Source organism: Belonocnema kinseyi, chromosome 3, assembly GCF_010883055.1.
Source record: "Belonocnema kinseyi isolate 2016_QV_RU_SX_M_011 chromosome 3, B_treatae_v1, whole genome shotgun sequence".
NCBI classification, from domain to species: Eukaryota; Metazoa; Arthropoda; class Insecta; order Hymenoptera; family Cynipidae; genus Belonocnema; species Belonocnema kinseyi.
In genome coordinates, this window is record NC_046659.1 from 89,498,517 (window position 1) to 89,515,580 (window position 17,064).

Genomic DNA, 17,064 nt, shown 5'->3' on the forward strand with positions numbered 1-17,064 from the left:
AATTCCGACAACCAAAACAGATTGTAATTTGAAAATTGAAGCAGTTTAATTCAATAAAAAAGACGATTTTTTAACAAAGTTTTATAATCATGAACCAAAACAAAAAAATTTCTAACTAAACAGTTGCACCTTGAATCCATAAAAATAAAATATATATCAAAAGAGATGAAATTTGAAAACGAAAATATTAATTTTCCACCAAAGAGATGAGTCCTTACCTAAAAAATTATTTTCAGCAAAATATTTAAATCTTCTACAAATAAAATGAATATTTAACAAATCAGTTCAACTTTTAACTAAAAGTGAATTTTTACAAAAAGTAGTTCAATCTTTAATCTCATATTAGTATTTTTAACTGAAAGAGATAAATTCTAAATCAAAAATGAAATAGTAGACTTTTCAATTCAAAAGAATTAAAAAAAAATAAAAACAGGAGAAAAAAAGGAATTCGTTTAGAAGGGGGAAAGCTTTACTTGTAAAATAAATACTCCTGAAAGTTTGATTTAAAACTTTTTTTGAAATTTTTGTATTAAAAAATAAAAATATCCATGTTGCGTACTTTCTATTTTAACTGAGCTTTCCAAAATTATTAATTACTAATTAATAGTTCAGAATTACTCTCCACTATCCACGAATAAAAATGTATTAATCTAGTATTGACGCAAAATTTATTCTAAACAACTGTTTGTTTCTTTGTTTTTCGTCAAATAAGCCAGATTTTGCCATCAGCTGAGATCAAATTTATCATTTTAAATTTATCCTTTTTAAACAAAATTTTCAATAAAATAGTTAAATTTTCAAAGAAAGTACTTAATTCTTAACCAAAAATGTAATAATTAAATATTAAGTGAAAAAAATGTCAACCAGAAAAAAATAATTTTCCACTAAATAGTTCAATTTTAACCAAAAAAAGGTTCTTAACCAAAATGATTAATCGCCAAATAAAAAAATTAGATTTCAACTTAGTAATTTAATTTTCAACCAAAAAATATGAATTCTGAACTAAAATGAAATAATGATATTTCAACCAAAAAAACACGATTTTTGAAGCAAATATTAAATTTTGCAATATTTTTATTCACATATCCAGACTTACTCCCCACCATCCACGAATAAAAATGTTTTTATCTCACCAATGCTCAAAAAATCAAACTAAGAGTATTGACGCAAAATTTGTTTCGCACAACTTGCTGTTTCTTTTTTCTTGGTCAAATTAGCCCGATTTTGTCCTCAGCTGCGATGAAATTCATCCTTCAGGTTGCATAAATGTAATTATGCATTGTAGCATATTGAACCTCATACATATGCAAGCAGCCCAGTCCGACGTTTATTTTGCGTTCATAAAATAAAATATTTCTGCTAAAAGATTCTTTTTTAAATTAAATTTTGAAACAACATCAGTGTGATGAGGTAGGGACTTTATATTGTAACACGGGCTATGGTAATAACTATGGGTATCCCTATACAGTATGAACTCGCTTATTACGTAAAGTACAATAAGTAAAAAAAATGAACCTAAAAGTAATGATGAGGGCACATTTTGGACAAATTGCCATAACCGCAACGAATGGTATCTGATTTTACATTCTTACTTATGTAATAAAGTGACGGAATTCTTCAATGTGCACCAGTGCAAACACAGAATTCATAACCAGCAGGCCGTAAAAAGACGGTCTTGTTAATCGGTCCATTGTTCGTTGCGGCAGTACAGGATTTGAGACATTGACCTTAACATTCAAGCTAAATAATATTATTCTAAATTAAAATTAATTTTCCCTTTAACAGGTATGCTACAGAATCAAAATTTCGAAATTCCTGACAACTTTTTAATTTTCCTGGGCCGTAATCAATTTTTCTATCGGAAATAAAAACAATCTTTGTTTCTAAATTTCTTTAAATACTTTTAGTGGCAACAGACAAACTGAATTTTATAAGATTAATTTTCGATTAGAAAAATTAAATCTCAACAAAAAGAGTAAAAGATGATATTTTCACTTGAAAATATTTTAATTTTTAATCAAAAACAGTTGAATTAAACCAAAAAATTAAAATGTTCAAAAAATGATTTTTTGACCATAAAGATACACTTCTCAATATGAATTTTAAATTTTGAATAAAAAGAAATGAGTTTGCAAGCAAAAATATGAATTTTAATATGATTGTGCCATTGCGTTTTGTCGGAAATTGAAATTTGAATTAAAAAATCAACATAGTTCAAGTAGGTTTAATCACTGGTGAAACATTATTAATTTCAAGAAGATTTAGAGTTTTTTAAATAATGTTGGCTTATGTTTGCGTTTTTCGACGGAAATTGGTACTTTTAATTTAAGATTTTATATTTTAAAACAGATTTACAATTTTTAAACAATTTGGCAAAAGTTTTAGGTTATGTTATCATTTTTCACCTTAAATTGGTTATTTGAAAGATTAGGTTTAAAAGAATATTTCAAATCTTAAATAATTTTTTGTTATGGTGTTTTAGTGTTTTATATAAAATCCTTGTTTTTAATAACAATCATTAGATTTTCAAGATCATTTACAACATTTGAACTATTATGTTAGTATTTTCGTTAGAAATTAGTGTTAAAGAACAAAAATGCAACTGCTAATTTTCTATTCAGAAATGTTTTTTAATAATTCCCATATTAAGATATAAAAACTTCATCATTTCTCAAAAATATTGCCGTTGCTTTTCTTTTCCATTATATCAGATAATTAATACTATGAATCATACAAATTTTATATTATAATATTAATTTTATATTTTAATTAAAAAATTTCATGAGACAACAAAAATAATGGCGTGCGTTTTAAGTTTCTAGTATCATTAAATTGCTCCTTATTGTTAAGCTTAGTGAAAACAAAATATACATAAAATTGAAACAAAATTAATCGATTTAATCATTCAAATCTTTGTATGAGCACAAAATTATATAACAGGATATAAATTCTTATGTCAAATTATTAATTTGGTATTTGATTAACATTACCATTTGAATTCTAAAGAAAAAATTATATTCTAGAAGAATAGCATTACAGAATAACAATTAAAACAACAAATTTTTTACACAACAATTGTAATTTTTTTTATCTTTATTTGAAATGAAATCATTCCAGAAAATATATCAAAACCTCGTCAAATTTCTTAGAATTCAAAATGGAAGTTTTCGAATTATTGAAAAAAAACAATGTTTCGAATGTTATAAAACGGTTACGATGCTCTTTCAAAGGTTAATAATGTATTTTTATTTTGTATATTTATTTCTGGAAATTAATAAGCCCTGTACTATTAACAAACTTTATTTGTTGAGAACCTATACATTCCCGGAAATAAAGTATATAATTTGCAATAAAAGCAGGAACAAGTTGCTCCTGCTTTTAAATTCATGGGCGAGCTTCATTGTGCAATTTTCGTGATCCGAATTTTCGTATTTAGAAACTTGAGCATAGCATTCTAAATTACGTAAGAATGAAATTCGGAAAAAAGTTTTTTGTTTTCCTAACAAACGAGGAAGCCAGTGCAGTTTAAGTATTATCTGCATTATTTTTTATGTTTTTATTTACATTGCCTTCGGAAATTGTCTCCATGACCAGCGAAAGTACTATGAAAAATCACTGCTGACTTTGAAACGTAATAACTAGTTTTAAAGCGAATAACCTTTTAAAGAGAATAAAGAGCGTGAGAAGCTTAAAAAATGCAAGGATTTATTGAATTTTGTACCTCAACTTCAACTAGTAGCATGACCTAGGAAAGTTTCAGAAAAAATCTCAAATTTGTACAACACAATTTTTGAAGTCTTGTCTGTCATTTAAACCAATAAAACTTTAAAAATCTGAATCTTTACCCGATATATGACTGAGAATGCACAATTTGTTTGTTCGCCGAGTCTAGCTGACAGAGGTGATCGCCGATTGAAACTCGACGCAAAAATACTTAAACTTTTTTTGTCATGTCTTGCGAACCCCTAAAGATTTTAAAAGTTTATTGTCTTGAATTGAGGATAACATTTCATAAATTGCGTCGTGTCAATCTTAGTTTTTTTCCCAAGATTAGTAACTCACAGCACGAGTTGAAGTTAAAGGAGAAAATTCAAGCAACCATGTTTCAAAATAAGCAGTGATATTTAATAGTACTTGCGTTGGCCATGCCGACAATTTGCGACGGTAGTGTAATTTTAATCTATCTTACTCATTTATCTTCTTTGATTTTAAGCCATGAGAATATCGAAAGATGCATGGGGCCACACTAATTGGTAATTATAAAATGGTATGGAATTTAGAACTATATATTTCTTTTTATGAAAGCAAAAAGCATGGTCTGAATTCTCAAGTGTTCGACATTTAATCATTTCGGCAGCAAAGCAATCTTAAAAAAATCAGACAGCTCATCACGTAACGAGAGCATTTTACGATCGAGTCGGAAGATTTAATGATAAATAAACGTGTCATATTAGTATGATGATTTCCCTTGAACAATCACAAAAATTTTACACATTTTATTTAATTTGTTATTGTAAAACTCATTCTCTATGTGAATAAAAAGTATACGTTAAATCTATATAGGGGTATTTATTCTAATTTTATAATTATTTTTAAATTTGATCAATTTCGTCTTTTTTATAACATTGACCAAAAGCAGAAGAGAGATACGGATTATTTTACCTGAAAAAATATTAAACAAGCATTAAATACACGAAAATATTTATTTTCTTTGCTCTATACTTGATTTTCGAAACTAATGCGAATTAAGTCAAAATTTTGCTTATTACTTTTTTAAGGTATACTACCACTCAACAGTTTAAGCTCACCTCACAAAAAAGAAGAAGCTCTTAAAAGTTTTACATCTCGAGAACTATACATGGTAGAAGACTTTTTTACATCTCATTTGAAAGCTCTTGTAATGTGCTTTTAAATTACTACAAACAATTTTTTAAACGATATAAAGCGTTCCTTCTGCACATGCTTGAAGTTGTGAAATTTTGAAAAAATTTGGACGCGACATTGACCGCTTGCATGGCAGCCGGAAATAAACGTATCTTTAAAAAATCTAATCCAATTTCCAAGTACACTGCAAAAGCTTTAGAATAATTCCGAGAATGTTATTTTATGTAAATTTTTTATCAAGTTACAGACATTTTTATTGAAAATGATTATTTCCTGACAACCTATTATATTTTTAATACTATTCATCCTACAAAAAAATGATTAACAAAAAAATATTTCTTTTTGGATAAAGAATCAAGTTACTACCTGTTTAACACTATAAAAATATAATTTTTTGGAAACATTTTTTTCTTAACTTTTTTCATACAGTTTTCAAATTTAACAACGTTATAGTTTTATTCGTAGAATCATACACTTTTATTTTATAGTCTTAACCGCTATTCGTCTTTGTTTATTAAATTTAGAGACACAATAATATGCTTAGCAAGCTTTACTGCATATTTCAAAATTTTCCTTCACTGTTAAAATTAACCCTCTGAGAACTTGCCTATTTTTTCGATCACGGAGAACACACTGGGTCAATTTGACAAAATACTTTTCTTGATCGTGTACCATTTCGCAATTACTGGATCGATTGTTTAATGGTATATGTGCTACGAGACGCCAATCTTTGAAAATAGAACTTTAAGTATATGGTCATTTTGACCCAGTGTGTTTTCCGTAATCGAAAAAATAGGTGTGTTCTTGGAGGGTTCATTTTGACAATAAAAGAAAATTTCCAAATATGTAGTTAAGATTGGTAAGCATATTATTGTGTCCCTAAATATAGTAAACAAAAACGGATAGCGGTTGCGTCGATAAAATAAAATTGTATGTGTCTACGCATAAAATTGTAGCGTTGTGTTATTATATAGAATAAATTTCATATGTAATAATGATATTTTTAGATACTCATTTTATTTACACCCGCAAAAACGTTTTTTGAATTATATACGTCAAATTTAATTTAAAAAAAATTTCTAAGAATTTGAATTTGGTTTAGTGTTAAAAGGATTGTAACTTCATTCTTTATCCAAAAGAAAATGTCCATAACTTGATAAAAAAAAGGTCTTAAATTAAAGTTCTCGGGCTTATTTTAAGGCTCTTGAAATGTACTTTAAAATTTGCTTTGATTTTTTCAGATACGTTTATTTCCGGTTTTCATGCAAGCGGTCAAAGTTGAGCCTAACATTTTTCAAAATTTTGCAACATCAAGCATGCGCAGAAGAAACTCTGTGTATCGTTAAAAAAATTTACTTTTAGCAACTTAAAAGTACACTACAAGAGCTTTCAAATGAGACGTAAAAAAATCTTCTATGATTTTTAGTTCGCGAGATATAAAACTGTTCAGAGCTTCTTCTTTTTTTTGTGGGAAGCTCAAGCTTTTGTCTCAAAAATTGTTATTTTTCATATCGTTTTTAGTTTATCGCACTTAAACACAAGAGAATTTGAAAAAGAAAGGTTTTCGTCTAATTTTTCTCTTTTTTTAACGTGTGTTAAAGACTTAATGTGATTAAGGAGACTTTATTTTTCAATATTTTGATGTTATTTGTCATTTCACGTCATTTAATCACATTGTAATTATAAGTTTACAAACCGAAATAAGTTTCAATGTTCAATTGTCAAAATTGATTCATTTCCAATTTTAAATATTCAAAGTTAAACAATTCGAAAAAATTTCATATTGCATCATTTTCTATTGTGAACATTAAATATTGCGGAGCTTTCAATGCAAAATATTCAAAATTCAAGAATTTTCAATTATTGCTCTTCATAACTGTAGCACTTTTAATTTTTTAAATTTACAATTGAAAATTAGGCAAACTTTTAATTTTTACAATTAAAAATTCTGAAATTCTTATGATTCACTTTTAAATGTTCTTCACAAAATATGTTTTTTAGAGGAAATTAGGTGATACGAATTTTTTCTGTTTAAAAAAAAATTCACGAAGTTATGGGTGTTCAGGAGAATTTTTTTCATAAAATGGAATTTTCGTATTTTCTTGTTTACAACAACAGATATGAAAAAATTTTACGAAAATAGTTTGCACAGTTAAAAAAGTTCTAAAAAAAATTTCTTACTTATTTATGATAATTTGTACCATTCCCGAGAAAAATAAATAAATTCAATATTGCTTTCGTGAAACTGCAGTTGCAACCGAGCAGTCAATTCTGTTAATTGTACAAATCTGTTATTATAACTAAATCGTAAATTGCTTTTCTATTCAAATTTTTTAAATTAGATCAAACTGGTCGTTTGTCATTTAAATTTATTCTTCGAGTTTTACCCGTTAATGTAAATCTAAATTTACATAGACAATAAACTATCACAGAATGTTAACGAAATTTTAAGGAACACGGTTTTGAATTTCAATTATTTATTTATATATAAAATTGAAAAAAAGTTATATAAAAAAGATAGAAAAGAAAGATTTTCCACGCGTGGGTAACCCACACGAGCCTCAGCCGGGAGACATCATCCTAAGAGAACCAAGCTAGGCTTTTTCCACACGGGTATTCCGAAAAAAAACATTCAAAATTACAAAACTTTGTGTTAAAAACATTAATTATTGAAAATACTTCAATTAAAAATATTCAGAATATAAGATTTTTCAATTGCAATTCTTGAAAATTGCTTAACTTTGAATTGCAAATCTTTCAACAGTAAATCTTGAAGAGTTCCTCATTTTAAGAAAATTAGAACAAAAAATTAAGTAAGTTTTCAGATTTAAAATTAAAAATTCTATAATTTTTATCGGATTTATTTAAACATTTAAGTATTTTATTAAAAATTTGTACTCTTTTTCGGTGGAAAATTGAACTGTTTTGTAGAAAAGTCTTTTTTTATTTAAAATAAATTTTTTCAAAAGAAAATGGTGATATTTCATTTTTTGATAAAAATTAATCTTTCCTAGTTTACAAATATAAATTTTAATTAAAAATTGATGCAGTTTATTAATAGTTCATCCTTTTTGGTAGAGAATTAATTAACTGGTTTCAAGGCTCAACTATTTGCTTAAAAATGTATGTATTTAGTTGAAATGTTGTACATTTTGTAGCAAATTCTTCTTCTAGGTATAAACTTAATCTATTTGGTGAAAAATTCACCCGTTTGGTTAAAAATAAATCTGTTTTGGTTGAGGATTTACCTATGTATATTAAGTGTTTTTTTATTAAATTGAAAATCTTTTTTTTTTAGTATCTACTATTACGGTTTTTGTTGCAAATTCATCTTTTTTAGTTGAAAATTGAACTAATATCATCTCACGTTATTTTTTGATGACTCGTAAATAAATTCACGAAAAAAATGTATTCGTAAAAAATCACGGTAGATAGGGGAAGGGGGTTAAAACTTACAGACCCTAACGAAAGGCGGGAGGGGGAGGGGGGTGAGTGAAGAAAAATTTCAACCGAAAAAACTTTCCGTAATTTTGTAAAGTATAAACAATATCGGTACCGTTAAAAATCATATTTTAGGCATACGGAAGGGACTGTGACGCATTTTAGGGTAAGGCCATGCAATGTAAAAGTCATTTTGTTAGTGTTTAGCTTTTTACGCTTTGCATAGGACGTTCTATGTATATAGCACACTTTATCGTCGAATTGCGACTCAAGAATTACAATTAACGATCCGCGGTGGCGAGAAGGCACCCGTGTGACTGGTTGCAGCATTAAGTTTAGTCAAACTCCCACCCCATATCATAGTCTTCTGAGAGCGGAAAGGTATCAATTCGACTGGTCAAAAAAATAATTTAAGTCAAACCCCTGACCTTTTTCAACGTCTCTTGGAGGCAGGAAAGCTCCCGCATGACTGGTCAGAAAAATAGGTTTTGTAAAACCCCTACCCCTTACCAACGTATCTTTCGGGGGCAGGAAGTTATCAATTGACGGCCCCGAAACAGAAAGGGCACATAAACTCATTCCGCGGCTTAGTATTGTCTATGTAATTGCTAAGTATTGTGGCTATATTCTTTCGAGCTGGACAATACTTAGCCGGCGGAATGCCTTTATGTGCCCTTTCTGTTTCGGGCCCCTCATTTTGACTAGTCACAAAAATAATGCTGGTCACAACCCAAACCCCTACCAACAGATCTTAGGGGTGGGAAGGCACCTCTGTGATTGGTCACAGAAATAATGTTGGTCAAATCCCGACCCCTTTACAACGTATGTTGGGTGAAGCAATGTATCAATTTGACTGGAGATAAAAATAATGTTAGTCAAACCCCTTTCCAAAATTTCACGGGGCCGGAAAGCACGCCTATTACTGGTCACAGAAATAAGGTTGATGATACTTCTACTTCTTTCCAACGTCACGTGGTAAAATGGCCGGCATAGAGAGTCAAACCATAACACTAAGCACATGGGTAAAAATCTTCACTTCTTAAAATATTTTCGTAGACAATTTTTTTTTACCATAACCCTTTCTTCATATTTTTCAAAATCTATTCAAGAAAATAATAAAATTGATAATTCTTCACTCTAATAATCAGCAATTTTCGAATTTAAATGAATAGCCGGGAATGTTTTAGGAAGTTCCTATTGTATCACGCGCCTCCTCCTCATATCACCAGTTGTAGTAAACCTGTCCCCATGCCGATGAAACCATAAAGTTGCCAATTATATCATTCCATCATTCCTTTTCTTTGTGCCTAAACAGTTAGCACATTGATTCAACTGTGTAATAAAAAATCGATAAAATGGAATATAAACGTGGATACGAAGAAGAAGAGGAAATAATTTCAAAAAAGTTAAAAAGAATGGAGAAAAGAATTAAATACCAGGAAAAAGAACTTCGCAGACTGCAGGAGAAAAAGGAGGAAAGTAAGTATAATCCGACTTTTGTCACTTGGCGTCAGAGGGAGTGTGCATGTGTGATCGTACGTTTTATCGAAAGATTAAGAATCTCTCGAGCTTGGAGCACACATGAAAAAGGGATAATCGAAAAGTAGTTATGACATTCAAGTAACGTCCTGGTTTTCCTGTCAGATAGGACAAGCTTTCACTTGAAAACAAGGTTTTCCTACTGACATATAATGAAGATCGGTGCAAGTCACATACATTTATGCAAATTGCACTGTAGTACAGTACTCACTGTACGAAACAGAAATAGATATTTCTCAACAATCTTTCGTTTCTGGTTGTTTCTTGGCAGAAACGCGAACTCCATTCAAGTCAATATAGAAACTCGCGGAACTCTTCAAGGAGTTTTCGGCAACGTTTTTACGATCGACCATCAGAATCAAGTTCTAATGCTCGCAAGGAATCCTTATATGACAGGTGACGACATCGATATGACAGGTCCCCATCCAAATATGAGAGATCGCCATCCCAATATGACAGACCGCGATCACGATATGATAAACGTTCACTCAGCTTTTCTCCAAGAAGATCGTACCATCGTCGTTCAGATAAAAGGAAACATTCCTTTCAAAAGTACCCAGGTGATTCAAAATCTCCATCACATCAGCAGAGTGAAAACAGCTCACTCTGGAAGAAATCTTTCAGAAAAATTCCTCTAAAAAGGACAGCAGGCTTGATTGAACCGGTCAACATTACGTAAAAAATGTAAGCATCTACCCATTATCAAACGGAGAAAAGCAGAAAGAACAAGTGATAGAACTTAGCTTTGATTCAGAGGTCCTAGAAGCTATAGGAAATCGTCTGGAGTTGGAGATTTTTCTCCAACGATTTATTAAGGTATCTTAATACGCTGGGATGAGATTTTGGAAAAAAGGTTACCAAAGGAGGACCGAACAAAAATATACGAAACATAACATTTTCCTAATAATCGCCTCCAATATGAGCCTGCAAAGCTAAATAAAGAAATCAAAGCTTCTCTGACTGAACCTATTTTCACGACTGATGGTCAAATCATTGACAAACAAAAAAGTATCATTGTGCTTGGCAGCAGTGAACACAATTTTATCTAAGATACTAATAAATGAAACCATTGAAAGAGTGAAATTCATCACGATTTTAAATGACGTTTTTTGCATCCTGGTAGGCCTGCAGCATGATGAGACTCTCACAAGATGTCTCATACTTATTTCTGCACTCAATCCAGCTCTTAAAAAAACTTCAACCGCAACCCGAGCCGTTGAGTAGCTATTTGGAGATAATCTCGAAACATTAAAAACGGCTGAGAGTTTGGATAAGTCATTGCAGTTCTCATGGCAGCCTTAGATTATAAAGATTCATTATTATCTCTTTCCAATTGCTGATTCTTTACAAAATTTTAAAGGTTCCGTTTCATCAGCCAAACTTTCGAGTTTCTTTGTCTACCTTTTGAATTAAGCAGCGCCCTGTACGTCTTCACAAAATTGATGAAACCGGTCGTATCATTGTTGCGCGCACGTGGTCTTATATCTTTGAATTACCTAGATGATATGCTTTTGCTTAGAGATTCTGAAAAATAATGTCCAGAGAATGTACATGAATATTGTTTTTTACTAGAAAAATTAGGTTTTATCATCAACAGAGAGAAAAATAAATTAAAACCCGCTACGAAACAATGATTTTTAGGTCTGTTTTTAAATTCCAAGGAGATTAAAATCCATTTATTCCCAGAAAGAAGGAAATAGTGCTGAAATTATTAGGAAAGTACATTATTATTACAAGATTCGAAACTGTGCATCAATGATAGGTACTTGACGATCCTGTTGTATAGCAAGCAAATATGGTGGGGCGCATATGAAGGACCTCGAGCGTGAAAAATATCGAGCACTCAAAGAGCGTAATGATAGTTTCGATCCACTGGTAAAACTAACTCATGTAGTGAAAAATGACCTATCTTGGTTGAGAAAAAATGCATCTCTCTCGGGCTGGAGCGCTTGTCGCAGAGACAATTCACCGCACGGATTTGGAAATAAGGAGGAGTGACAACAACCCATAAATTACCTGGAATTAAAGGCAGCATTTTTTTGTCTAAAATGTTTTGCAAATTACCTTAAAAACTGTGACATCCTGTTACGCATTGACAATACAATTGCCATCTCCTACGTTAATCGTATGCATGGGATACAGTTTCAAAACTTAAGCAGAATTTCCAAAACTATTTAGGAATGGAGTGAATGTCGCAATATTTGGATCTTTGCCTCGTATATCCGATCTGCAGACAATGTAGTTGCAGATCAAGAATCCCGTCGGTTGGAACCAGTAACCGAATTCAGTTTTTCACATGAAGCCTTCCACGAAATTAAAAAAGCTTTTGGAAATCCAGACACTGACTTATTCGCGTGTCGAATTAATAAAAAATGTCATAAATACGTTTCTCGGAAACAGGACCCTGAATTAATTGCGGTAGACGCTTACACTCTCGATTGGAACAATGTATATTTCTATGCTTTCTCACCGTTTGCTATAATTCCCAAGGTTCTGAAGAAAGTAATTGAAGACAATGCCAGAGGTATTCTGACCGCGATATACTGGCCATTATAACCATGGTTTTCCCGGTGCATGCGAATGTTTGAATCAGCCATAAAGTTTGGCCTCATATTAACCTTATATCTTCTTCCAACATGGAACCTCGCCCTCTCTGGTTCTAGCTTTACCTGGTATAGCACACGCCGTGCAACCACATCCGCAGCTAAAAGAAACGATGTAAACATCGGTCTCAGCAGAAAAAATGCCAAATGGACTTCGCCATCTCAAACTTTTGTAAAGTTCTATGATTGTAGACTACAATAAAACCGTAGCAATTTTGCTAAAGCAGTTTTAAAACGCTAAACAAGTTTACTTTTTTATTCTAATTTCTCATTTTTCTCTTGACTTATGTTCCTAAATATGAAAAATAAAATCTCTTTTTTACTTACTTGATGCCAAATTTGTCAGATTACAGCCAAGTTCAACACTTTATATTGCCATACACCTTGGAACATCTACAACTGGTGATCTGAGGAGAATGCACGTAATGCAATTGAATCATTAAACAAACTTACCTAGTGAATTTCTATCACGATTGTATGAAGCACCTTCTGCGAAAGATCAGTCCCACACTTTACTTACCAGCCTATCGCATGTACAGCAATCCTTTAAAAATAATGATGGAACGGGATCGGAAATACACGGAAAGTGGAGTGGACAGTACATTACCAACAAATTTTAGTATAACTGTCACCTTTTTGTCGCCAACGTTTAATTCGAAGGACCTTAAGCTTTCAGATATTTTTATTGAACAATTGAGTATTCATTTTAAACGATTTGCAATCAAAAAAAGTGAGGCACCTTGACTTTTGTCCCGACTGTAGTAACAAATATTTTTAACTCATTATTTATTGTTCGATTAACAGTTATGTAAAATTGCATTTAAATTTCGTATTTAGAAATATGGGGGTAATATGTGGGCGTTCCCTGTTTGCAATTATAATGAAAATAAGAATATGCTTTCAATATAAGTCATATCTGTTCTTCTTTTCTTCTCTCTGATATAAAAAGCAGCAGACAAAAGCTCCTCCATAAATCGTGTTTTTTTTACTGTTTATTATTTACATTTTTTCAGCCGTGAGTCTTACTCTATTAGTCTGTGCAATATCAAGGCTTACATTTTGTTTTCTGTTGAGTGAAACTTCATCAATTTGAAGATTCCCGTAGCAAAAAAAATTATTGCCCCGCATAAGAATTCTTTATGAATAATTTGCAATTCTCTTAGAAAAAGTTTTACTGTAATTATAATAAAATTTTTCCTTAATTATTACTGATTTTCGATAATATCTACCACTTCGAAACAAATCCGGTAATTCCTTGAGTACAAATTTTTCCCTAGTATGAAGAAGCAAAGTGCTCTTAAATATTGAGCAGACTAAATGTATTCATAATGCTTCGCAGCGGGTTTTCTAGTTGAACCAATAGAACGAGAACTGAAAACACATGTTTTTCATATATTTATTGGATTCAATGGTACATTCCTCTTCTTGTAAAATAAATTTTTTTACCTGGATTCGCATTAGAATTTTAAAAGCAGGTAATTACAAATCATGATACATAACTATTACAATGAAGAACGTAATAAATTGGCTTTTTGATGTAGTATAAACTGTGAAAGTATAGCTTAATTGAACTGATTAAAATATGCAAAAAAAAGTTTTCTTAACGAAAAGTCTCATCCAGAAATTCGGGATAAGTAGAACATTTTTGGGTTATATGAGTTAATTTGTTGGTGAGCGCATTACAGCACGTGGCATTGGTATACCCGCGTATGGGCTGCTCCTCGGAGTGATTCTCCTAATTGCAATGTAATACTCTGAAGCCCTTTTTCCCCATTATTCATCAATATTGGTTGAAGTTCATAAATATAGTCAGAACCAATGATAGTTTTGTCCCTAATTACTGCACCTAAATATCCTATTACGGGATGAAACTAAGGTGGTTCGATATTGTCTTTGTCTCCATATAGGGTCCAAACACCATCAAGAAGTTGACTTGCTTGCATTCGAATTACCTTGAGAGCAACATTTGATAGCTCCCACGGATTCTCCCCCGAGCCCGTCTCTGGAAAAAGGCACAATGAAATATCGGGAAAAATGGTTATTTCTATCATTATTATTATTGTTATTATTATTATTCCAGTGTTTTTATTAAACTTTTACTCGGGTAAACCTGGTTACACATCACAGCTACGGACCAACTCAAATGACTGATGAGATTAGAATGTTATAAGTTAATTCAAATAATTTAATACGATAATTGAAACCCACTGCGATGATGTTGTAGGTATACAATTACGAGTGGCCACAAGCGTTGGAGGTGACAACATATTATTATTATTATTATTATTATTATTATTATAAAAAACATTTCTGTGTTGGAATATTTTCACAGGCTTATACTGCCCAACAAGTCGAAGGCATTTTTGGTTAGCGATGGACTTTTATTTAATCATTTTTGCACGGGGATGTCCCGGTATATATCTTGAGTCACGGACGCATTTTTATAATGCAATCAAGTGATCTGATGAGAGCAGTCTGCCCAGACATATTGGACGAAGTCTGGTTTTACCCCATCATTGACGGACTGGGTTGCAGTCAAGTACACGATAGGGGGACCTACAGCTTAAGGTGGGTTCCGAACCACCAGAACCTCGACAAAGGTACGTTGAAAAATTTCCAGAGGTACCGGCTCAGGGATCGAACCCCGGATCTCTGAGGTAAAGTCCGAGTGTCTAACGAACTGAGCTTATTTTAGTTTAAGCCAGGTAATCGGCACATCAATAAACTCCATTACAAAGTTCATGGGTGGAGGGCGTCTTATCTTAAACTATGTCTCTTAACATGGGGGCGGGGGAGGGGGAAGTAACGTTACAAGTTTAGATTACATTTAGCATACTTCCTGAAGCTAAATTTGAAGACATTTAAAGAAAAAAGTTTGTAAATCACTTTCAAACTTTCAGACTTCACACTCTTTCGCCTATTCTCCTCTTTTCTTCTTTTTCGAATAATTTTACTATTTTTTGGTTCAACAACAGAAATCTTTAGATGAAAAGTCATATATTTTGGTCAAATATTCAAATAATTTGTTGAAATTTAAAATAATTTGTTAAAAATTTATTTTTTGGTTCAAAATGAATTATTTTAGGTAAAGCATCTTCTGTGCATTTTTTACAATTAATTCTTTGGTTGAAGACGTTACTTTTTTGTTGGAGATTCGAATTTTTTGCGTTGAAAATTGAACTATTTCACTTTTTGTAATAAATATGCCTTTTTTATCAAAATTAAGCTATTTGGTTCCAAAATCATGTTATGAAAATAAAAACATTTGAGAAAAATTGTTTATTTTTTAACAAAGAGCGATAAGTTTCATACAAAAAATGGAATAGTTAAATTTTTTACTAGGTCCTTTAATTTGAAACTTCTTCAAGCAAGAAAATTTATTTTCCACTGGAAAAAAACGAGTTTTCATCAAACTTATTTAATTTTTTTTTAATTAATTTTTAACAAATCAGTTCAACTTTTGACAAAAATAGATAAATTTCCGAAACTATAGTTACACTTTCGATTCAAAAAGATAAATTCTCAACCAAAAATGGAATCGTAATTAAATTTTTAGTAAAAAGAATCACTATTTTACCTGAATACAAATTTCAACCTAATAGTTTAATTTTAAGCCAAAGATACTATATATATAAATATTTATAAAACCCTTAAGACGCATATAAAATTTAAAATGAACTGGTTAATATCTTGCCGCAGGGCGGAGCTGAAATAGAATTTAAAAATTTGTTATTCGCATGCGATTAACAATCGCATCTTTGTTTCGCGGAAATAATTTTCTCTAGAGGTTAAAAAGATATTTTGTCAGTTCAGAAGAATGTTTAACACTTTATATACAAAATTTTCTTGAAATTCATGTCCGTTTATTTTTTTTAACTTTATATGCTTGAGCTTTATATAATCGTCAATATTTTAATCTATAGTAGCGTATTTTTGATTAAAAAACTAGAATTATTTGAGTCAAAGCAAAATTTATTGGACTATTGACATAAGCTATAGTATTAATAATGCGGAATTCAAAAGCATCGGCACTTTTGATTTAGGAGTAATTTTTTCTCAGTGCACAGTCCTGGAAAAATCGTGAATATTATTTGTGTTTCCTAATTTGCCTGATATCCCGAGTGAAAATGCTTCGATTTGAGTTCGACTTGATTATGTCTTGAGTTCGTATGCAAGACATCGATGTCTGCCTGCGTCTCCAAACTGAGTTGAGACATATCCTTCGTCTTACTTTTATGGTCACGACAGGTGAAACAGCGTTTACTTGTATTAAGTCGAGCATTGTCTTGGCTAAGACGATGTTTACTTGACTAAAGACGAGCCTTGTCTTGGCTAAGGTTATCGAACATTTCTTGGCTCATAAATGAAATTAAAATTAATGAATGAAAAATTTGTAATTATTAAGTTCGTTATTTTTAATTTAAAAATTCAAAATCGGTGGGTCTGAACGACTATAACCTTTCAAAATTTTCTTCCAAAAATAAAAATTGTAACTTTCTGGAATGATCTCCTAAGCCGTTAGAAATACGTAAAAACAAACAACATTTTCCGTATCATCGTCAAACAAGTATAATACAAATAACAACCCGTCAATAAA